Below are 24300 nucleotides of genomic sequence, written 5' to 3' on the forward strand. Positions count from 1 at the left end.
TCAGGAACTATATAAGTTATTTATTTTATATACACTCTGCTAACCAAAGCCAAGTGAAATATATGTTACAGCAGTTTAGCTCTGAACCCAAGCTTGTCTGGTCTACTCAGCAAAATAAGAGTCCTGCAATTATTCAAAACTATGACTTTTTAGAAGACAGCATAGTAATCATATTCTGTTACTAAAACATGAAATTGCATCCCTCAAGAGCTCTCCCTCCTACCACGAGTGTGTTACCTGAGTGAGGACAATATTCACCTGGTACACATCAATTTGCCCAAACTCCCTGCTTATGGCTTGTGTCCATTCTGATATATCGGTACCCTGTTCTCATAAGTTGATGTCTTCACCAGATCTGCTGCTAAATATTTTGATTATTACCTTTTTACTCTAGTGTACCTTCAAAACATGCACAATCACTGGAACAATTTCTTCTACATTTTGCTCCATTTACTCACCTCTCTACTAATGTATTAAAAGATCTTGCTAGCTTGGCACCCTGGAGAAACTTCCAGCTGGTTTTTGTCTTAATTCAACCTGGCAGCGTTTACTCTTTTTCCTCAATAGAGCAGGCCAGGACTCCCTCATCCGGTGGTGTAAAGGCATGATTTTGCTACACCTGATTCAGGGGCATTATTTTGACTGAGGCTTGGCTTAGGGTTATTTCCTCACAACATCATCCCTTAGGGATTCTGAGACAGAAGCCGTGACAGACTAGAGTAGAAAGTCTAAGGACAGGTTTCCCTGCTCCAGTGGGAAAAAAGTATAACTAAATGAAAACTTGAATGCAAAGCTGATGTACGGTGAGGTGTATTGCATAAGGAAAGGGGGAGTTGCAGTACTGAAGGACAAGCTGCTGCAACTTGCATTTATCTGGCTCTAATGGCATTGCTTGACATTTAAAATTAGGCTTGGTTGATGGCAAATAAAATGCTGGGCCAGTGGGAAGAACTTTAAAAAAAGTCTCTGTCAACTGAAGTAATTAAAGGACAGGATAAACTGGGGGTTGGGAGGGGGGAGGTGACGGTAAGTCTTCTCCAACTCCTTAATCTTAAGGAGTAAATTCTGATTGGATATTATGATTAAGGAGCTGTGGGAAAGCAAAGATGACCAACAAACATGCTTATTTATTGAGCATCTACTAAACAGTAGATGCTGTTGAAGGGGCTCTGCATTAAAATAATAATAGTAGCAAATAGTTATTGAAAGATTACTATATGCCAGATAATATTCTAAATATTTTTACAGTATTATGTCATTTAATTCTCTTAAAAATTTACAAGATAACTGGTATTAATATTTTCAACTTACATATGGGAAAACTGAATTTCCCAGATGTTAATAAGCCTGTCCATGTCATATAGTTTAGCATTAGCAGAGCTAGCACACATAATGATTTAAATATGCATAGATTAAATTTTTTATTAAACTATGCATTATGATTTATCCCTACAGTATCTTGAAATTAGCATCAGTAGTTCTATTCTATACTATTCTATTATATAGAATGCTGACGTTTAGAGAATTTGGGTAGCTTGCCACAGATCCCGCAAGTAGAGATGATGAAATTAAGATGCAAACTAGTTTCACCTGACTATAAAGGATGTCCTCTTACCACATGCAGAGCCTGCAACCTGTAGTAAAGAAGATCTTTTATAAATCACTCTGGAAAGCTATTATAAAATTGACACAAGATCAGGTGCCTGATACGCATCCCTGGAAAAAAACAAATATGACTGCAGGAGAAGACATAATGTGAACGCAGCCTGCCATTTTCCTTGTGAACCACATGCTTAGCCTGTGCTTGGAGCCCAGGATGGATGGAGGATGTGCGCTGGCTCCCTGCCTGGGAGAGCTCCGAGGTGAAACCCATCCCCAGCAGACAGGCTGCTGGCACATCCCTCCCGTTCTGCCCTGAGCCCTTACATGTAAGCAGGTAATGGAGACAGCCTGGCTAAAGTATCAGTTCCTGGCAGGAAGGGAGCAGATCCTCCTATGGCTCAACAAGGTGCACAACGGATCATCAACAGAGACCCGCCGGCTGGGCATGGTGCCTCTGGTGGAACTGGGCTCCATCTCTTCTCTGTGTGAGTGGCATTGCCCCCTCCCTTGCCTGGGTGCTCCCTGCTTCTATTGGCCACCTGGACACCTGCGAACCAGGGAGTAGTTGGGGCCCTCGGGCTGCTGCCCCTGGAGGCAGGCATTGTTTCGCACTCGCTGCCCTCCGGGTGGGAGACCCCTCCCTTGCAGGTGGTAACAAATGTCTCTTTTCCTGCCAGAGTTTGGGGCAGCCAGCACCGTGCCACCAATAGAGATAATGATAATGCTACTTTAATCATGCTTTCAATTCGCTTGCCATATATTTATTTTCTATTTTTCCTAACAGCCCTGAAAAGGGCTTTGCAGTGGGGAATAACCTTCTCATACAGATGAAGGAACAGTTGTTTGAGATGTGAAGTAGTTTACCTGATGTCCCCAGGGGAGGATGACTTTCTGGCACGAAGTCCAGGGTTCCTTCAACACAACACCAAAGTGAGGCTTCCTGTAATAATGTCTGCTCTCAGATTCATTTCTTATAGCCCCACTGGTGTCTCCATTGACCTGGAATGAAAAAGTAATCTATTCCACTTTGGGATTACTTTAAATAACATTTCACTGTCCTTCCTACTGGCTCCTGAAATGGTTTCCGTAGGAATCATACATGCAATTATTGTGGCCAGGCTGCCATGACTGCTGAGTAAAGATCAGGATTCTGTGTTTTATACAACCGAAACCAGTTTTAATTTACATGAAAGAAGATGGCATTGGAAGGATCTAGGAAGCTCAAAGGACTATTGGGAAAGATAAAGAACTGCACTCTGTACCTGGAGGTGACAGAGGAGACACTCATCAGTCACACCGCAGAGCCTTGGGATACTGCTGCCGACAGCACTGTTGTGGACCTTTACAGCCTCCTCCAGTCTCTACTCTCTGCCATTAGCACCACGGATAATTTCTAAAGGCCCCAAAATCTTTGCAGTTCTCCTTCAAGGTTCTAAGTTCCAAGTGGAAGGAACCCTCTGGCTTACTCAAAGTCATGAGCCCATTTCCTAGCAACCAAGATTGTAGGGATGGACCGTCTGTCCTCTTCAGCTTCTCCAGTGGTATGTGGCTCTGCACCCATCAGGAATCAAACAGTAGGCCTTTGGGAGTCAAAATATAAAAAGACAACCATCTCTTACAGACTCAAAGGGTAAATGTGTGCATCTGATAAAACCTCTCTGTAGTGAGTTGAGGGTTTAGAGCTTAAAATTCTACAAACTTAATCTTTCCTTTCTTCCAATGTAGCTACACACACATGTACATACCCTTTAAAATATATCATATGACCTTGAGCAAATTACCTGACCCCAGCATGTGCATCCTTAGTCGGGAAACAGGTACTTTATCACCAGTCACTCTACCAGGAAGACTGAATGGATTAATGGTGACAATGACTTTAAGAACCTAAAAATCTTTAGAATAAAACATGCTCTAAGGCAGATAAAAAGTGTTTTTATATTTCAGTTCTGAGGCATAGAAAATCAATCGAGCTTTCTAAAACTTCTTTTTAGGGTCCTCACCTTAAAAATATTTCCCCATCAAGACAGATCAGAAAATGCTTACTAGCGTGGAAAGAGGGTGTATAAAATCTAGATGTGCAGGAACTCATGAGAAAATTACACTCTAAACTAAAAGTAAGCCTTGGAGACATTAGGACTGATGGGTTGTTGAATTCATGTACTGGGTAGAAAGATAACTTCTCGTGGTGTGGGGGCACCTCAAAAGACAGGCGTACTTGGCAGTACTGTTCTTTTCAAACAATTATTAAATTCTTATTGCTGGTCATTCACAAGTATACTATTTTCTTAATTTATTCAGATGTAATTAATGCATGAAATAAATGGAAGACTTTTCCTAAATTAAAAATATCATGACATTTCTAAGCAAAACTAGTGAAACATACATGCATCCCTTGGAAAAAAGGAGGAAGTAAGAAAGAAAATGGTTACAATGTATTGTAAAACAGTAACTTGACTATGGAACAGATTTATGATCACATAAAATTTTTAAATAGCGTAAGAGCTTAGTCTCCCATACATGACAGTCTGAGGACATTCACAATTTTATTTTAAAAAATAAAAAGCTCTTCTTGAGCTACTGTGCCACCAAGGATGCCCTGAAACCTCAATAAAAATCTATTTTTACACTTTTACATGGGAGAGAAAAGATTGAAAAGAATATATAGGGCATATAATACCAGAACCAACCTGCATATCTGAGCTGTAAATATCTTGAATAGGTATTTCTGAAAAGGGCGCAAATGGAATTGTCAGTTGCAGAAGTTGATTCAGGCCACACAATACCAAGTTCCACGGGTAAGTGTAACTCCTTAAAATTTAAGGCTGTGTTCTCTGTGTTACATTACTGGGATGTCGCCTGTGGATGTTTCTTGGCCCAGAAGAGATGAGAGAGTCTTCTTTCAACAATTACTTCCTATGCAAGATAAAACATTTATGAAAGGGACAACATTATGATAAAACTTTCCTTTTCTACAGCTTGTAGATTCAAAGTAACCTTCATCTTAACAGGGGAATTCGTGTCCCCTACAAAGATATGTTGAAGTCCCAATACCCTGTTACTCTTTCCTCTCTTCCAACGTAGATGTACACACATATGCACACCCTTAAAATATCTCATATGACCTTGAGTATGTGACCTCATTTGGAAATAGGTGGAATTAGTCCATATGAGGTCATATTAGAGTAGGGTGGACCCTCAATCCAGTACAATTGGTGTTGTAAGATAAGGAGAAGAGACTGACAAGACACAAGAAAGAAGAAGCTGTTTGAAGATGGAGACAGAAACTGGATGTATTCTGCCCCATGCCAAGGAATGCTTGGGGTCGCGGGAGGCCAGGTGATGGACATGGACAGACCCTCCCCGAGGAGCTTCAGAGGGAGCACCGCTCTGCCAGCACCTTGATCTCGGACTTCTTGCTGCTAGAACTGGTAGGCAATAAGTATCTGTTGTTCTAAGGTGCCTAGTTTGTGGTACTTTATTATGACAGCCCTAGGGTACATGTAATTAAACTGCAAACACTGTGGTTTAGGACCCCAAGTTTGATTGGAATAACCAAATAGAAAGGACCTTGCTAAAAACATTGAGTCAACATCACTGTTCTTGTAAAACTGAGAGAAAGAAAAAGTGAAGAGAGATGAACTAGCAATGAATGAAACATCTCATGTATATGTGAATCTGTTTAATAGCATTGACAGCTAAGGAATTTTTGTATCAATTCAATTCACATACATAAAATATGTTGATGCAAAGTTGGCTTATGTTGGTTCTTTCCTCAAGGAAATTTACAACATGTCATGAAAAACAGAATTATACACATAACCATAATATAATATGCTGGCTGTATAATAGAGGGATGGGAAACAGATAACTTAATTCTGACTTTAGGAATCAAGAACAGCTTCACTGAGTAGGTATTTGCTTTGGATTTCGAAAGATGGGCAGAATTTTGATAGATTATGTGGAAGAAATCCCTTATAGGCAGAAAAAATATGATCAAAGACATGGAGACAAAAATTCATTGGCATGTTCAAGCAAAAACCATAAATAGTAGATTAGTAGCTGTAGAAGTGCCAGAATAGAAGGTGGTATATGTAGCTAGAAATGCTATAGTGGGACAGGTGAATGCTGGATGGTAAACACCTTTCCATCACATGTCAATGAGTTTATTGAGGGACTCTGAACTCACTAACATAGCTTTAAAGTAGAAAGTCACTGTAGAGATTGAGTTCAGTATTTATAGTTTCTGCTATTTGTATCAATGCAAATGTTAAGTGTGCTGGTTTGAAAAGATGTATGTACCCTAGAAAAGCCATGTTTTAATCCTAGTCCCATTTTGTAAAGGCAGCCACTTCTTCTAATCCCTATTCAGCACTGTATGTTTGAAACTTTAATTACATCATCTCCTTGGAGACATGACTCAATCAAGAGTGGTTGCTAAATTGGATTAGGTGGAGACATATCTCCACCCATTCCAGGTGGGTCTTGATTACTTTACTAGAATCCTATAAAAGAAGAAACAGTTTGGAGAAAGCTGGAGATTCAGAGAGAGCAGAGAAAGACAGTTGAAATGTCACAGAACCATGAAGTAGAGAGTCTACCAGCAGTGGCTTTTAGAGATGATGAAGGAAAATGCCTCCCGGGGAGCTGGAGAGGAAGCTAACAGATAACCCCACATTTGCCATGTTTCCTTCCACCTGAGAGAGAAACCCTCAGCATGTTTGCCATGTGCCTTTCCACTTGAGAGAGAAACCCTGAACTTCATCAGCCTTCTTGAATCAAGGTATCTTTCCCTGGGTGCCTTAGATTGGACATTTCTATAGACTCACTTTAATTGGAATATTTCCATGGCCTAAAAACTGTTAGCTTGCAACTTGTTAAATTCCCCTTTTTTAAAGCCCTTCTGTTTCTGGTATATTGCATTCTGGCAGCTAGCAAACTAGAACATTAAGTGACTGAGCATACTCTTTCCTTTTTTAAAAAGAAAAAAACAGCTATACACCATGCGTGAGGCATAGAGTGAGGTGTATATTTCTAATCACCACAAGAAGCTCTCTAGGGCAAATATTACTAACCACATTGTCCACAGAGGGAACGAAGTTCAGTGAAGTCCAAGACCTATCCGTGTATGGCCAATTTCTAGCTGGGAAATAGCAAAGCCAAGACTCAAACCCAGATTCTCTCTCCCTACAAAGATCACACTTCATCATATCACAGAGCAGGTGTGCCTCTGGAAAAAATTGAGAAGAACATCATTTGGGAAACAAAACCTCCCAGTTTTGTTTCCCAAACAAAACCAGTTGATGGCCCCTGCATATCTCTCTAGTGCCCACAAACTACAAACAAGGAAATATAATCCCCAAGAGGATTTGTGTAGCCTCCTGTCGATAGTAAGCTTAGGGACACTTGAATGTGGGGAGGAGAAAAATACTTCTCTTCTTCGCACAGAAAAATACAAATATGCACACCAGCCAGAGTGGAAATTCTGTCAGCCCTTCCAGTGTGCTGCACAAAGGTTATAAGAATAATTGGACCCTACAAATGCTCCATTTTTATTCCAGGGGAAGCAAAATCCTCCTTGCTTCATAACATTTTGTGAATACTACAATAAAATAACAAACTGTTTATCTGCTTTGAAAGATAGGTATTAGGTAGATTCGCAAGACATTTCTTTCTTAAAGTTCTAAAAGAGCATAAATTGCAGTTTATATATTTTCAGAATTCTTACACTTAATTGTCTAAATATTTTATCTTGAGGATAAACGGTTCTTTACTTTCCTCTTTACAACCAATAAGATTAATTAGAATACCGCAGCAGGGAAAGGACATACGCTGAGATGGAACAATTAAGAAGCTAAAAGATTATGTCAAGTATCAATATCTTTTTTTGTAGCTGTTAGCTGAGAAGACATTTTTTGGCATGAGAAATTATGGATTTTGAGGGTTTCTAGATATGTATGTAACTACTCACTATACATATGACATCTGTGTGCTTGTGCAATGCCTTGTGTGCCTGTGTGTGGCCTAGTTGGTGGCACCACGTTGTTCTGCATCTCTTTCTTTTCAGGATGATGTTGGTTCACTTTCTCCAATCTACAGTAGACGAATGCACCTAATCTCTCTGACTCAGTTTGTGGGTCCAACTTGCCCATTTGCCAGAGATTGGATGATCAACATGACCCTGAGATTTAAAAATAGAGAGTGTACCTTTGTGTTTTGTATTAAAAAGATTTGAGAAGTAGGAATCTTTTCTGCTTCTGTCCCATTCCTCCCCATTTTATCATATAATATAATGGCTTCTCATTATACTTAAAATATAAACCTATTACCATGACTTAAAAAGCCTTGCATGACCTGACCCTACTTATCTTTCTGATCTTGTTTACTTCTTTCTTCCCCTCTTTCCTGATCTTTGAACATGTCAGGCATGCGTATGGGAACATATGTGTATGAACTTTCCATTTCCTTTGCTTGCCCCACTCTTTCCCTAGGTAGCGGCCTCTTACTATCTGTGCACATTAGAATCACCTTGGAAACAAATAATACAAATATCCAAACCCCATTACCATACATTCTGATTTAAATGGTTTGAAATAAGGCCCTAAGCATCAGTACATTTAAAATCCCCCCGGTAATGCTAATTTGCAGGCAAGGTTGAGAACTACTGTATTAGGCCTTCAAGTGAGAGTTCAGTTCTCTACTCAGGTAACTCTCCTTGAGACCTTTCATATATTGAGTTAAAGAAACTCCAGCCCTCATAATATTACCACTATTAGAAATTGTACCATTTATTTCTTTACTTGTTTATTATTCATCTCTCCTACTAGGATATTAGCTCCATAATAGCAAGAACTTTGAGTATCTTGTTCGTTATTTTATCCCCAGAGTTTAAAATATGTGCTCAATAAATATTTGCTGAGTGAATGAACATATGGCTGAGAAGGATAAGGCTAAAAAGGGAAGAATGTTAGAAGCATTTACCAATTTATCAAAATGAATTTTTCACTTAATATATATACTCATAGATGTATGTATGTCTGGTAATTTGTGTGTGTGATCTGAAATTGCCCAGAACTAACTAGCCTATGTTCACACACCACTAATAACATAGTTTCCTTGGTCTGCTCTACTTGTTCAGGTAAAATGTTAGGCTCCTGAAAAATTTCTGAAGACATTCTGGGACCTTACGTGCTGTCTTGAAGCAGCTCACCATTGGCTGCCCACGTGCTGTCTGCTCCTCTTTTGCTCTGGGTCCATTATCCATATCTTAGGACCCATGAACTTCTCTGAAGATAACTTTGCTAGTGCCTCTGTTGCTCCTGCCTACCCCTGCAATAATACTTATTCAGGTAAATGTGCCCTCTCTTGATGCTCCCCAAAGAGCCAGCCCTCTCTGGGCCAGGGCTGTGTTGTGCTGTGCTCTGTGCAGAGATGAGGGAATGACCTTCTTCTCAGCCAGTTCATATCAACGCTTCTGGGGGACCTAATCACCTTTCCTGCACCTTGATGTCCTACAAAGTCCTACAAGGAAAATGCATCCTCCTCCGCTGCCTGTACACTCGTTTTCTATTGGTGGGATTTTTAAAAAAGGAAAAAGCTTGGGTTGGCTGGAAACACATAGCATATTGTCCTCCAGTTGTCCATCTCTATCTCTTCCAGGGCATAAAAGAGCCCATCTCAAAAGATTCCTTCTCCCTGCAACATGCGTATAGACTCTGAGGAAGGGCACATTGAGACACAAGTTTCATTAGTCTACTAAACTTTGAGCTTATATTCTATACACACAGACAGATATATACATATGCATATATGTACACACACATGTATATAATAGATATGTATGTATGTAAGTTCAGAGTCATAGATTTGAGACCCAGCTCCACCTTTTGACAGCAGTATAAATTTGGCAAGTTACTTAGCTTCTCTGAATATCAGTTTTTTCATCTGTAAATGGGGCATTTCAGTAGATCCAGGGTATTTACACATTTAACGTTCGTGGTGTCACCTCTGTGCAAGTGCCCATGAAGCAGCATGACATGCAGAGATTTGTAATTTTACTGAGGCATGAAATTGAGGCCCATGCACCAGGGGGCTTTATGCAGAAAGGAGCCAGTGAGCTGGGCATGAGAAGCAGCCACATGGTTTGCTGTTTTTTGCTTCACCCTGTGTACACAGTAACTCTCTTGAAGCAATTAATAAAGGAATGTGTGGCTTTGGGAAATAAAATGGCAGCTGCTGGTGCTGGTGAGAAAGATTTAAAAAGAATACATGAAGGTGTTCATTATAATGATGTTCTACAGTGAAATGCGAAGTCTTCAACAACTTTTCTCATGTACAACCTAAAAGAACTTTTAAACCTCCCCTCTCACATTTTAAAGTTGACATGGAAAATTTTCCCTGCTAGGTTCAAATATTTGCAAATGATGTCATTTTTAGCGTGCTATAAAGAAGGGCAATTTTAAGCAAAATGATTTACATCATTATTAAATCTGTACCATAGAATCTATATAGTATAGTGACTTGATAACCACCAGTATCCATTAAAAAATACATGAACAAGCTCTTTCTAAGAGAAATTACATCAATTTTTCCTTTCCTATTTCCATTTGACTTACCCCACAGAATTTTATCTTAATAAGATATACATTTGAAAGTCTATTATTGATTACCCTCTCCTATTTCTTCAACAAAAAGGTGCATGCATTTAAATGAGGTTTTGGGGTAAATTTTCTGGGACCATAAATTCCTACCTGCTTGAAAAATGTTTTGAGTTGAATTATCACTGTCGTCGTTGACAGGGCTACTATGACAAACACCACCAATGGCTTGTCTTAAACAACAACCATTATTGTCCTGTGGGTTCAGAATTTAATAGTCCAGAGCAAGCCATTTTCCAGGCCAGGTTTTCTCCCGAAGCCTGAAGTGCTCGGCGGCTGCGCTGCCTCCTTCTTTAAGGTGGGCTGCTCACATCTCTGCCTCCCAGCAGCAAGGCGATATCCTTGAGCCCCTGTGCCTTTCTCTGACTGTGTCTGAATTCCTTCTGCTTGTAAAGTACTCCAGTAACATGTATTCAGGCCCATCCTGATCGGACAGGCCACTCTTAGAAAGGATCTTAGAGGATCCTATTCGCACATGAGTCCACACCTTCATGAGAATACATCTGGAAAGGGTCCCATTTACAAAAGGGTTCAACAACGTGGATTAAGACTAAGTACCTGTCTGTTGTTGAGGTTCACAATTCAATCTACCTCAGTAATCGCCATAATTTGAAGCAATATGTTTTACACAGAAACAAACAAAAAAAAACATGACAAATGTTGATAAATTCGTACTGATGTAAAAGAAAAAAATATTGGGAATGTATCTCTTAAGATGTATGAAACTTGTATCTGTGGATGAATATTACTTACTGTCAGACTGAGCCAAGATTCGGCATTGATTCTATTCCTATTTTTGTTTTTATGAATGTAAGTGCTAAAACATGTTGTCTGCATAAAAGTATAGATGGAAATAGAAGGGGTTTCGTTATAGTAATGACAGAATTCCTTGAACACTTTCCAAGATAAATGCTCTAGTGTTTTTTCATTAAGATTTATTTTATTGATATGGATGCCAACAACTCAATCAAGATCACCTTCCATTCTGTTGAAAGACAGCATTTGAAAAGTACTGGAATTGCAGAAGGATTCATTACCCAGTAATTTAGATAATCCACTTTCTCAACAACACAACAATATTTCAAATTATCCTGATATTTGACATTCAGGGATTTTTCTACTCCAGGACAATATACCAGGATAACATAAGAATAGGTGAGAAGTAGGGTTGCTTTTTATAAAGTGAAAGAAGTGAGATTATGAATGAGGAAGTTAGAAAGAAGGCCTATTCTTCTAAGAAAAATTCTCAGGAAAATCCATATATGGAAATTTCATATATCTGGAGTTTGTTTTTCTAATACTTTACAAGTATTCACATACTCCTTGGAAAGTCTCCATACCCCAGCTTGATGTCCTCTGATATAAATTATATATTAAGTCGATGAATTTTATTTAACAACTTTGTGGGTGACATTCACTCTATATTAGTAGAATTCCTTTAAAAATTTTAGAACTTATTTACATTTTATGGCTGAAGTGCTATGCTATTTGGGATTCTCAATTTTGGAATTCCCACATGCCTTTGGGAATATCTCTAGTGATTATAAGTACCTGCTGCCCTACCACAAAGGGTTAGTATGAGACTAACTGAGGTAAGCATATGAAAGTATTGTATCAGCTACAAAGCTTCCATGAAAAGTACAATAACATGAGAAAATAGGCTTCTTTGTGTATGAGAAGAATGGTAAGAGTTTGGGTGGCTCCTCTGCAGTTTGGTAAGGTCTGGGAAGCCATTTAGCAGCTAAAGGATCCAAGCAGAGATATTACTTCAAGGCAATAGGTGCAGAAACAAGAAGTGTTTTTGGCAAAATCAAGAAGAAGGAATTAAGGTGAAAAGAAGGATCAGGGCTGATTCTCAGAAACCAATCTGAGCAGCTAAGCCTGTCTATTATTACAGGTTCATTCTAAGGTAGGTGTGGTGGCTTGGAGCTGTGGACCCAGAAAAATATGTTCTTCGATTTAATCCCTTCCTGTGGGTGTGAACCCTTATAAATATGACCTTTTGATGAGGTGATTTCAGTTAAGGTATGGCCCACTGAATTAGGATGGGTCTTATTCCTATAAGGGAAGGTCACAGAGAAAGAGAAAGCCATAGGAGCTGGCACAAGCTGGAAGTCCAGAGTCCAGAAAAGAAAGGAGCAGCCAGGCAAGGCTGCCATGTGCACTGCCACTTGGCAGAAAAGCCAAGGACTCAGGATCTCCAATAGCTAGCTCCAGAGTTCTACCGCCTTCTGGGAGAAAGCATCGCCTTGATGGCGCCATCATTTTGGACTTCTCCTAGCCTCAAAACCTTGAGCCAAGAAGGTTTTGTTTTAAGCCAACTCATCCCATGCTATTTCATTTTAGCAGTCAGGAAAACAAAACAGTACAAGACAGAATCTGTGCTTTTGTAAATTAATTTACTCTCCGTGCTTTTTTTTTCATTTCCATTTTTGTTTTATACTTTCTTATGGTTTTCTTATAAATGTCTAAATGTGCTTTGACTGCAGAAAGAGGAAAAGGCTTCATAACCTTTAGAAACCCAGATTGCAGCAGGGATCAGAGTGCCCCTTGAGACCAGGCACCAATAATAACCTAACTGACTCTGCATTTCCTCTCTCAGCCCCTTCTAACCTGTTCTCTACCCAGCTGCATGAATGAGCTTTCAAAATGAAATAAAATACATTCTCTCCCTCTCTTAAAGCCTCCTAATGGCTTTGTACTGCATTTAGGAGAAAAATTAATCCGTAATGTGTCCTAAAGTAGTGGTATGCTGGAGATGGCTTGTACAGACCCACGAGAGCCAATTGTCAAATATTTAGGAATTTTGCATGCTGATTGTTAAACGCAACCACTATTAAAAGCTAAATTATATAACCCTATAATTAAATAAGTTTTATGAAAAGAAAAATAATAAACTTATCACTACCTAATTATTTTTCATTTACTCTCATCTAAGCTTTTGAGATTGCTTACACTTGTTGTACTTGTATGGTGGAAATGCTATACCACATGCACCGCTGCACATCAGTTCCCCACGCTACACTCACTGACGTCAGCCGGCAGCTTGACATCAGTCATGTGGTAGTATTTATACCAGGGAATATGCAAACAATATTTATCAGGAGTTTTTTTCCCCAGAGAACTGGTTGTTAAATATTTATCAGCATATCACTGAGGAGACGTGACTTGAACCTGAATAACGCGTGGAGAGGCAAGATTGACATATCTTGAACATTTCCCTGCATTTTTTCTTTTTGACATTTCCTTTTCACAATCACTATTCAGAGAGTAAATTCAGTCGTTTCACATTGATGAAATGTATTCATTTTTACAAATCAGTTTCCTCTTTGCCATTGTTTTCTGTGGCCAATCTTGGCCGATCAAGTCTCATAAGGTCCAGTTTAATGAATTTGGTAAAAACTTTACATTTCTGACCCTAGTTATCAGAAAACTTTCGCTTCTTTAGTCTTTAAGTGTATGTCATGCTGGACAGCAGTTCCTATTCACTAATGTTCTTTACTGTTTCTAATAGGCATGTTTTCTTTCTCAAGCATGGTAAACTACTTGAAGACAATATTTTATTTAGCTCTCCAGTAGCACTCAAGAATTGAATTAACACTTGGGTATCTAAGGTTAATATTCTCTGGGTCCAATTGTTAACAATGTCTGTAGGAGTTTTCCTGAACTGCATCAAGGGATCTGAGAATTAAATTACGTTCTTTTCAGCACTGCCGGTAATAAGGATTTGACTATCATAATTTGTCAGTTTGCTTGAAAGAACATAAGGCAGTGTTTCGCTTTTACCTTTCAGTATTGACTTTAAGATCTTCTCTGAGAAGAAGCCATGCTTCAAAGGCCATTCAGGATAGGGACATGAATACCATGTTGTGGATATTTTCTCCGCAGACTTGCATCAGACCTTTAGGAATAGAATTTGAAAGACAAAGACTTTTGTGTACTTTTTAGTGAAATACTAAATAGGGAATAAGGCTTTGGCTAACTTGATCTGGGATTACTTTTACATAATTTTTCTAAATGAAAAAAAAAAAGCCATCATCTGGCCAATGTTAAATGTACCCTGCTGCAAAATAAGGATTTTATTTATTTTTATTTTTTTTTGCATGGGCAGGCACCAGGAATCAAACCCGGGTGCCTAGCATGGGAGAGAGAAGTCTGCCTGCTGAGCCATCATGGCTCACCCCAAATAAGGATATTTTAAGTATTGCTGAAATATTGATGGTAATTTTCTGAGTCATAATGATGGTAACAATCTGAAATATGAGACTCATAAAAGAGTTAAGGAAAGTTTAGAAGTCAGAAGTAAAACAAAAATTTTAAAGTACCTAATAAGTCAATGGTAGAAAGATGGAAAGTGGAGGGATTGTCTCTTGGCCTACCCAGCAATTGCAGCTCTATGACATCAGTAGTGTGTTTATTTAAAAGCTACGAATAATTCTAGTTCTCAGAAAGAGACAATATCCTTGAATTTTATTAGTGCTATCTCAGGCTTCAAACAGAAGCAGAGGTAGATCTAGGTTTTTCAGAGCCTAAAGTTAAATAATTTAGGGGGAGGAGTTATTTTTTAAAAATATGGAGTTACAAAAAAAAAATCAAGTTCAAAATTGAATGTTTTCTTAGAGTGAGAAAAGAAATCAAAACAAATATAGTTTTTAAATGCTGAAAAATCCCATACATACTATGAAGATTTTCTAAAATTTATTTTAATAATTAAATGCCTGACATTCTGCTGTAATAACTTTTCCTACGTTTTCTGACTGCATATGCTTTGATTGCCTCTTCATAGCAAAATGCTTTTGTAATATTTTCTATAGAGAGAATACACAGCTGTCTTTCCTCTAACTTAGTTGATCAAATTTTGGTTTATCATTGATAACCAGGATGCATAAAATAAGTGACTCCAGGCGGTGTGATGGTAGCTCAGTGGCAGAATTCTCACATGCCATGATGGTGACCTGGTGTCTGCCCATGCAAGAAAAATAAATAAATAACCAAGTGACTCCACATACAAATGTCCTCCCTGTTTGTGAGGAGAACAATAAGAACATATAAGACAATACGTACTGCTTTCTGGCATTCTGTACATTGCTACAGATTTGTGCCTCACGAACAAAGGGCTCTGATAAATTCTATTGTCCATAATTCCTGTAAAAAAATAAGGTAATTGCATGGTGCATTTAGGTTTATATAAGCTGCATTATTAAACATATTTTGATAGGAGGGCACTTCTATTTTATCTAAGCTTTGATGGGAATCAATTTTACCCATTTAAAGATTGGTAAGAACTTTCTACAGATTAACCTCTGTTTCCATATATTTCATACCTTATTTCTCCCCCATACACAATACCTGGTGCCAGGTGTTGATAAAGCTGGCCCTGCACCTTCACGGTACTATAGAAACCATCCCTACACCAGCACTCTTCAAGCCACTGTATCCTACTGTGATGGTTGGATTCTGGTGTCAACTTGGCCAGGTGATGGTGCCCAGTTGTCCGGTCAGGCAAGCACTGGCCTGACTGTTGCAAGGATATTTCGTGGCTGGTTGATAAACCGGAAGGCTGGTATATTAAATCATCAGTCAGTTGATTGCCTCTGTGACTGATTACATCTGCAACCAACTAAGGGCATGCCTCCCACAATGAGATATTCCAGTCAATTGGATTTGAACCTGTCTGTTGAAGACTTTTGAGGGAGAATAGAGAATTTTCACTGCTTCTTTTGCCAGTGCAACTTTCCTGTGAAGGTCATCAAGACTCTTCATCGATGTTGCCCGCTTCACAGTCTGCTCTATGGATTTTGGACTTTTCCATTCCCACGGTTGCATGAGACACCTTTATAAATCTCATAAAGCAACTAATGCACCTACTAAACCCAAATTAAACATATACTAATTCAAATTTCACAGGCATTCTAAGGCCACCCCATGAATGCAAGCTTGAAATGAGACAATTTTAACCAACATGGTAAAATATTACATTGTTGCAAATTTTTGCAAAAATATACCACTATGTGAGGACATTGCTAAAACTCTTCTTAGGACCCTGGAATGGGCTTGTGCATGTGAAGTGCCCTGAAGGTAAATTTTGTTAAGCTTCTTGGTGTATCTGTCTCTGGAAAGATTAGGATGTGCTGGTAGGAAGCCCCCTCTGAAGAATGCCGGGAGGGCACCATGGAGAAGGGTGGTTGGCTGTACACTAGCCAAATGGCAGACAAACGTCAGACATGAAATCCCAATGTGGGTATGGCTAATCCAAAATGGGAACAGAAAACTTGATTTTCCCTCAGAACTTCCATCTCAGGAAACAGATCATCTCAATTCCTCTCTTCCTCACCACAGCCATCAGCCCATCAGTCCTTTCGACTGCGCCATCAAAATACATAACAAATCTGTCCGTTTTTCTCTATTTTTGTTGCTACTAACTTGGACCATGTCAACAACGTTTGTTGTCTGGACTTCTCTAACCAGCATCCTAACTGACCTCACAATTTTTCGTTTGCCCAACACCACACCTCTAAGTCATGCCCAAGAAGAAGCTTGGGGGATCTAAAAATACTAATAGATAGTGTTATTTTTCTGTCTAAAACCTGCCTGATGTCTCATTACCCTAAGAGTAAAATACGATATCCATACTTTCGCCTATAAGTACATAGATAATTTTCTTCCTACCTACCTTTATACCTAAAGAGTAGATAATCTTTACTCTTTCACTTGCTGTCTTGTCTAGCTTCACTGTCCTGTCTGTTCCTCCAGTTGGCTAAATCCATTCATGACTTGGACTCTTTGCACTGGGCTCATTTCCTAGATGTCATTGCTCTAGGTCTGTCGTAGGCTGGCTCTTTCTCATCAGCCGAACCGGGCTCTCTAAATCATCTTATAAAATGTTCTCCCGCAGGCCACTTGACATCAAATCACCTTCTTTTATTTATTTTTTTTGCACTTTTTATTATTAGAAGTATCTATTTACCTTTACTTGTTTATTGTCTCTTCAAGAGAAAAGCATATTCTGTGATAACAAGGACTTGGCAGGTCTTAACACTTCAGTCAGAATCTGCAGTGCCTGTATAGCTCCTCAGAAATGCAAGAGACTCAAAAATATTCGGTGAATATATTAAAAAGCTAAAGGTTGGAGACAAAGGCTGGACCTGATACATGGGGAATGGGGAGCCTTGGAAGTACAGAATCATGATGATAAAGATTCCAGGTACAGAATTATAAAATTTCTAATTAAGTAATTGGGAACAGAGCTTTCCAGGGTTTGCACCATGGTACGACATGCCAGGGTTTTGCACCGTGGTACGAAAAGATTAGGCAGAAAGAAGACAGAAAGGTGGTCTGCCTGCCAAGAGATGTGAAAGGGAATGAGGGAACATTCCATGGATTTAAAAAATGCCTGACTTTGACACTACTTGGCATAAGGCCAATACCTGTTTGCTTTCAGGGCACAGGTTATTATATACTGTTCTTCTCTCCATCACTGTTTCTAAAAGGAGAGAGGAGGTCTCTAGCCTGAAGATAGACCTGAGAAGAGGTGTTTACAGGTTACCTTTTAGTTTCTGCTCAAGATCTATTGCACTAGATTCCATATTCAAATACTTCTAGGGTAATATTTGGCTATGCTTTAGTGATTTTAACAAATTTCCTAACAGGTGTGCGCTTATAGAATATTAGGTCAAGTTTGTTAGCCACAAAATACCTAAACTATGTAGCTGGAAAATTGATTTTTCAATTTTCATTTAGATATTTTTACAAGTCAACAGTGCTTCTTTCTAATCAATCCTCACCCCCCCCCCCCACACACACACAACACTGGGCTATTTGTAATTGGAACTTCTATTAGCTAAAGCTGGATAATATTTCCTACTCCTTCTTTATTTCTCTGAACCTGCTAGGCAGTGCCTTAGAATTTCAGTAGAATCTTTTTCTAAACGTGTGAGACTGAATTTTTAAAGCCAAGCATTGATTATTTCTATTTTTTCAACACCAGTGGATTTTATTATAACAAGTGGATCACATGAGTATTTTCAGCTCATCTAAGGAATGTCAGAATTTTATCTTTTTTCTAAAGCATACATTTGAATTGGGTGGCAGTCACATTAAAATATGTACAGCGCCATCTTTTGATAGCAAGCACTGCAAAAAAATCACAATCACTGACGTCCATTACTTTAGCATTGTAAGCGCTTTAAAAATGATGACAATATGTGGCCTTCTCAAACATAGACTAGCGTTTTCCCCCAGTCATCCTGCCAGTTGAGATTTTTGTTGTTGTTTTTAGATGAGACCAGCTGCCTTGTGATCAGTGAAATGTCAGGCAAAAATCATTTTCCACAAGCAAGAAAAAAAAACTGAATATTCTTGGAGGCAAAACTCCCACAGAAATCTTTAAAAATCAAAAGAAATTCTGCTCTGCTTGATATACCTGGGTAGTATCCATTAGTGTTAATGGCAGTTATGGACACCCTGAGAGACAAGGCAGCCCACGGAGTGCTCTCTATCCTCTAGTTCTATTCATAGAACAAAGACAGAGACAATGAGCATTTGTTTCAGACAGAAATAAAAAGGTATAAATAACTATTTTATCCATGCATGACTCTAGACCAATGAAGAAGCCTCTCTGGGCTCAATCCCAAAGTTGAAATGGAACTGGATGAATTTTTTTAAATGCCCCTTTCAGCTAGAAAATTCTGTGATACAGTCTGTTGTAAATTATCAAATAGAAAAATATGAATAAATGGATCTCATATTCTCATCACATCACCAATCAGATAAAAATGTTCATTTTTGGGGGTGGTGTGATGGTGGCTCAGTGGCAGAATTCTCGCTTGCCATGCCCGAGACCCAGATTTGACTCCTGGTGCCTGCCCATGCAAAAAAAGAAAGAAAGAAAAAAAGCCTTTTGTTTCCCCTTGTAATTTCAAGGGAGCTTGGCCATCCTTTTGGGGCCTGTAGGATGTGGTAGGAAAACTAGTGGGAAGAAAAAGCCCTCTTATTTGACAAGATAAATTTGAAAACCATTATTCTAGTTGGTTCAAATACTTACATTGGTATAGATATTTATGCTGTTTAATCATTATTTATTCCATAATACGAATCAAGAGTGTGTTTATGGGTTTATAAAAATACACAAGACTATATTTTTATTCTAAGAATTTTAAGGGGAATAAGAAAGAATTTTAAATAAAAATTTAAGTCTGAAAAATAGTTATATAACTAAAGAGACATACATGTATGTTCTTTTCTCACTAATCTTCTCCCAAATGGGAAATTAATACATCCTTGACAAACTTCAGGAAAGAAATACACAGAGCCCTAGTCCTAGACATTCGATAGTTTATTATTTCTTCATTGGAAATATTTATTGTCTTATGCATATTTGTGAGTGAAAGGTCACAAAAAAATTCTTGAATGATCTATTTTAGCAACATATGTACTCCAAAACAATCAATGATCATTGACAAACATGATAGAATTAATATATCCAAATAAGTGTGGTCTTTGTAGAGTTTACCTTGGAAATCTATATTCCTCTTCCAAAGGTGCTATTATTTTTTCAAAAATTCTTCCAGAATTCTTTTTTTATTTTGAAATATAACATGTACTAAAAAAAGTAATAAATTTCAAAGTACATTTTAACATGTAGTTTTAGAACAAGTTTCAAAAACCTTCTCCAAGTCTTTAGGAATATTTGGGCAATGACCATTCTAGCTTCTTAACTTGATAAGGGGTGTCGGCATTATGGAGTAGTGGAATACAGCTGGTTGATGCTCTTGGAGAGACTGGTGACTCTGGGTTTCAGGACTCAGCTGCCTAGGGACCACCTGCAGGTTTTAGGTTTCTGAGAAATAAACTTAGTGAGTGAAACTTTTATAGAGTCTCAGATAGAGCCCTGGGTATGCTTTAGGGTTTACAGGAGTACTGTCTGGGTCTTGGCATACTGTGACAATTAGCAATATCTAACCGAAGCTTGCATAAGAGTAACCTCCAGAATAACCTCTCAACTCTGAAATCTCTTAGCCACTGATAGCTTATTTTGTTACATTTCTTTTCCCCCTTTTGGTCAAGAAGGCATTCTCAATCCTATAGCGCCAGGGCCAGGCTCATCCCTGGGAGTCATGTCCCACATAAGGGAGGGAGGGTAATGATTTTGCTTGTAGAATTGGGCCTGGAGAGAGAGGCCACATCTGAGTGAAAAGAGGTCCTCTGGAAGTAACTCTTCAGCATAATTATAGGTAGGCTTTGCTTTTCTAGTTCAGAAATAGGTTTCATAAGAGCAAGTCTCAAAATCAGGGTTTGAACTATTAACTTAGAAGCCCCTAATGTTTGAGAGAGTAGCAGGGATTTCCTAGGTAAGAAAATCTAACAGTTCCGTATTTTTTCTCTAGTCCCTCAAGGGACTTTGCCAACACTTTTTAATTATCTGCTCAACGTACTGTGGAATGTATCTGAGTATTACATTAAGCTATACAGAATTGCGAGACCTCATTCCATGTGTTTAGGTTGTTTAACTGAACCCACCATACAGGTTGAGTTAGACTGTATGCTACAGAAAATTTAGGTTTTGGACAAAATCAACCTCTCTTCCTTTGGTCTCATACAGTAGGTGTAGCTCTAAAACATAAACACTGTCATCCTTTACCCTGAGTTCTAATTTGCCTTAGTCCCAACCAGATCGACTTTGCTCTTACCTCTAATTGAAGCCTGATCTCTTTTTAGGCTTCTTTAGCAGTTGCTGTATGTAGCGCTGCTGACTTTCAGGGCTGCAGAGCTCCTGCTCTGAGTCTTCAGTGTCACACACATACCCAAAGTTCCAGGAGAATACCAGATTATACACAGATAGCACAGCATTTCAGAATCTAGAAATATCTCAAAGATCAGGAATAAATGTAACTGCTGTAAGAGCTTACAATCTAGGCCCCAATTTTCTTATAATTATTTTCTAAGAGAGACCATGCAATATTTTTCCTTCGATTCTGGCTTATTTTGCTCAACATAATGTCCTCATGGTTCATTCACTTTGCGGCATGCCTCACAACTTCATTTTCTGAAACTTTTTCAAATTTCTTTCTCTGGTAATTTGTAAATAATACTTTTTTTTGGCAACAGGCATGAGCGAAGATCCTTATCATCCTGTCTTATTGTTTATTTTTCAGTTTTAGCTCTGAAAGACTTTAGATTGGTACCAAAATCAAATAAAAGTAAGGCTTTTACCAGCACTGACAATAGAAAAATATGAAATAGATTTTGAAGGCAATACAAACTAGTCCTCCCAGGGTTTATAAGCCCAGAAATTACCTGGTGTGCCTACTTTGAGTAAGCACCATACAGCCTAATATTCTGAAATCAATTACATCACTCCCCCATGGTAAGATTATAAGCAAATATTTTGCCTAGAGATGGTTGCAAATGGAAAGAATGACACTATGCAAAAACAGTATTATTTCAAAATGAATGTATGAAAAATAAGGTTGCTTGCCACTGAGTAACACTGAGTTTTATCATCCCTTAGTGTTCATCCAGATCTTGGCAGAGGGGAAAAGGTGCACCCAGCTGGAATTTGCAGATAATTTAATAAGAATGTATAGAAGAATTGGAAGAGCCAAGGGAATCAACAAGGAATATGAGGCAACCACGCACACTGGCAAGAATGAGAAATTACCACCTCCAGTAATTTGAGGCCAGAGAAAGAAGCTGTAAGTAGGACCCAGTGAGAGTGGAGATTGGGAAGAAGGGATGTCTGATAGAAGATATGGAAGAACTACAACACTGAAGAAGGGCAAGAGAGGGGAAGAAATACTCCAGTCTCTGTCTTCTCTCACCTTTTAATTTGTTGGTGACTCCCATTAGCCAAATTAGAAGCCAAAAGTCAGAGCAATTAGGATGATAAGTCTGGGCCGAAAAAGATTGACTGTTCATAGGACACAGTGCAGGGTGCAGAAATTCAGAGAATGGATCAGAAATAGAGATGTGAGCACACAGAAAATAAATAGCAGGCTTAGAATCTATTTTTTGCCCCTATTTCAAATCATTCATTTATTCATTTACAAAGTTAATTAGTAGTTCTCTTGTACCAGACACTATTGAGAGTTACAAAAGTGAATTATATATAGTCCTCATACACAGAGAGCTTTGAGAAACAGGAACTTACACAATAACACACAGAGCAGAATGGGGCCCAGAAAGAACAGCGTGACTAGCATAGCCCGGGTGTCGCTCCCCCTTGTCACATTGCATGAGTAACACAGATCGTGAGGTTTCAGGGACACAATGGGCTGAGAAGGGTATCCAGTCTGTTCTCCAATCCCCTTTCTCCAAACATTACCATGTATCTCTAGTGCTGTTTGTATGTATAGCCCAAATGCCCCTTCAGCTCCCTTTTAAGGGATTCTAGATAATGCTGTTTTCAGATTCATGTCCTTAAAGTCATAGCAAGGATAATTGCAGACATGAAAAGGGCTGCTGCCTGTTGCTCTCTGGTCTCTGTGCACCAGTACTCACTCCTCCATTCAACTCTGCTCTGTTGACAGCCATTGCTGATGCTCATGGTGTGAAATGCTCATCCCCTAGTCAGTGACCCTGGGCCATGACCCTTGGTGCCTTCCACATATCACCACTTTTGCTATCGCTGCTGCTGAACTCCTCTGGGTTTACAATCTCCATGCAGCACCTGATCCACTTCCTGAACCCTAAAATTCTCCTCCTGTCACCTAGGGTTATCTAGGGCTAACTGCTGTTATGTAGGGCTGTTCCCCCTCTTGGTAAATTTCCTTCCTCATGAGCAGCTCCATTCGAGGGAATTGCCATAGTAGATATGTGTCACTAGTAGAATTCCTTCAGACAGCACTCTTTTCTTCACACCAGTGGGCCTCAAATACTCTTGCTTGTGCATCTCCAACGAGGTCATCCTTTACCTATTTTTACGTGATATTTGAAATGTTCCCTCCATAAATTGAGAAAGTTGCAAAAATACAGTTATTGGTGTTTTGCGAATATTGTCATTTAACGAAAAATATTGATTTCCAGTGGTGGTCAAGATAGAGTTGATGGTATTGCACATTTACACTGGCTTCTGCCCAGAGGACGTTTTCTACTTTAGATAGAGGAAAACAGCCCCACCAGAAAGCATCACTTGTCTGGACTGAGGAAAAGAAGGTCAGAGCTCAGGTTTTCCGAAGGGTCGAAATCTAGAGGGAAGAAATCTAGAGAGCAGCCAAACTTAGAGCAGCGAGCTGAAAATACTTCATCTCAAATACTCTCAAGTTATTGGCTGATTCCTAAGTTTCAGTGAGAGTCTCCAGGTAAGTATAAAACAGCATTTGGAGGGGCAAGAAGCTGAGAAGGTTTCAGTATCTTCATGTGCTGGGGATACCGAGGTAGAAGGCCTTGCCAAATGCCTCAAGCTTCCACAGCCAGGGGTTCTGCCCTAGGATAAGAGCAAGGCCTTAAAAATAAGGACTAGATCATAGGAAAGGGCTGAAGTAGGTCACCCCTAAGAAAGCGTAACTCCAACAAGATCAAGGTAATTCCCCCAAGTTCTTATCTGCCTGGCATAAAAGAACTTACCCCTATTTGAGAAAGATAATATCATTCAGAGACTTTATAATTTTTCATCTACAGTATCCATAAGCCTAAAAAATGATTGTGGCATGCCAAATACAGGATCAAATGAACAAATATCTATAAATAACAAACGAAACAAATAAACTGACAGGTGATTCATTTCTTGAAGTTATCAGATAAGGATTTAAAATAACCATGATTAAATGTTGAAGAAAAATAAGAACACATGCAGAATTACACAAAACATGGATTCCATAGAAAAGACAAAAAAAAAAAAAAATTTCAAGAGCTGAATCCCGAGTTTAAAACGTCAGTAGATGGTTAGGACATGTGTGTATCTGTGGGCATGCGCACACAAGCACTTTATATCACTGGCGTCTATTAGTTAATTCTTCAAATCAGCATTACTGTGGCTTTCAGCTTGAACTGCCCAGAAAGCAAAAGTCATTCAAATGTGAATCTCATGTGGTACAATTCAATTCAC

The 24300-nt window shown here is 38.9% G+C and overlaps 1 long non-coding RNA gene across 1 annotated transcript; it reads left to right on the top strand.

The window, feature by feature from the left end:
• The first annotated feature begins 3091 nt into the window (after window positions 1-3091).
• LOC143682529 (uncharacterized) lies at window positions 3092-21906 on the top strand. The gene is made up of 3 exons (XR_013175175.1): window positions 3092-3143; window positions 4322-4397; window positions 21766-21906. It is a non-coding gene; the product is annotated as an uncharacterized LOC143682529 (long non-coding RNA).
• Window positions 21907-24300: the final 2394 nt, after the last annotated feature.

The sequence above is a fragment of the Tamandua tetradactyla genome, chromosome 5 (assembly GCF_023851605.1).
Source record: "Tamandua tetradactyla isolate mTamTet1 chromosome 5, mTamTet1.pri, whole genome shotgun sequence".
NCBI lineage: Eukaryota > Metazoa > Chordata > Mammalia > Pilosa > Myrmecophagidae > Tamandua > Tamandua tetradactyla.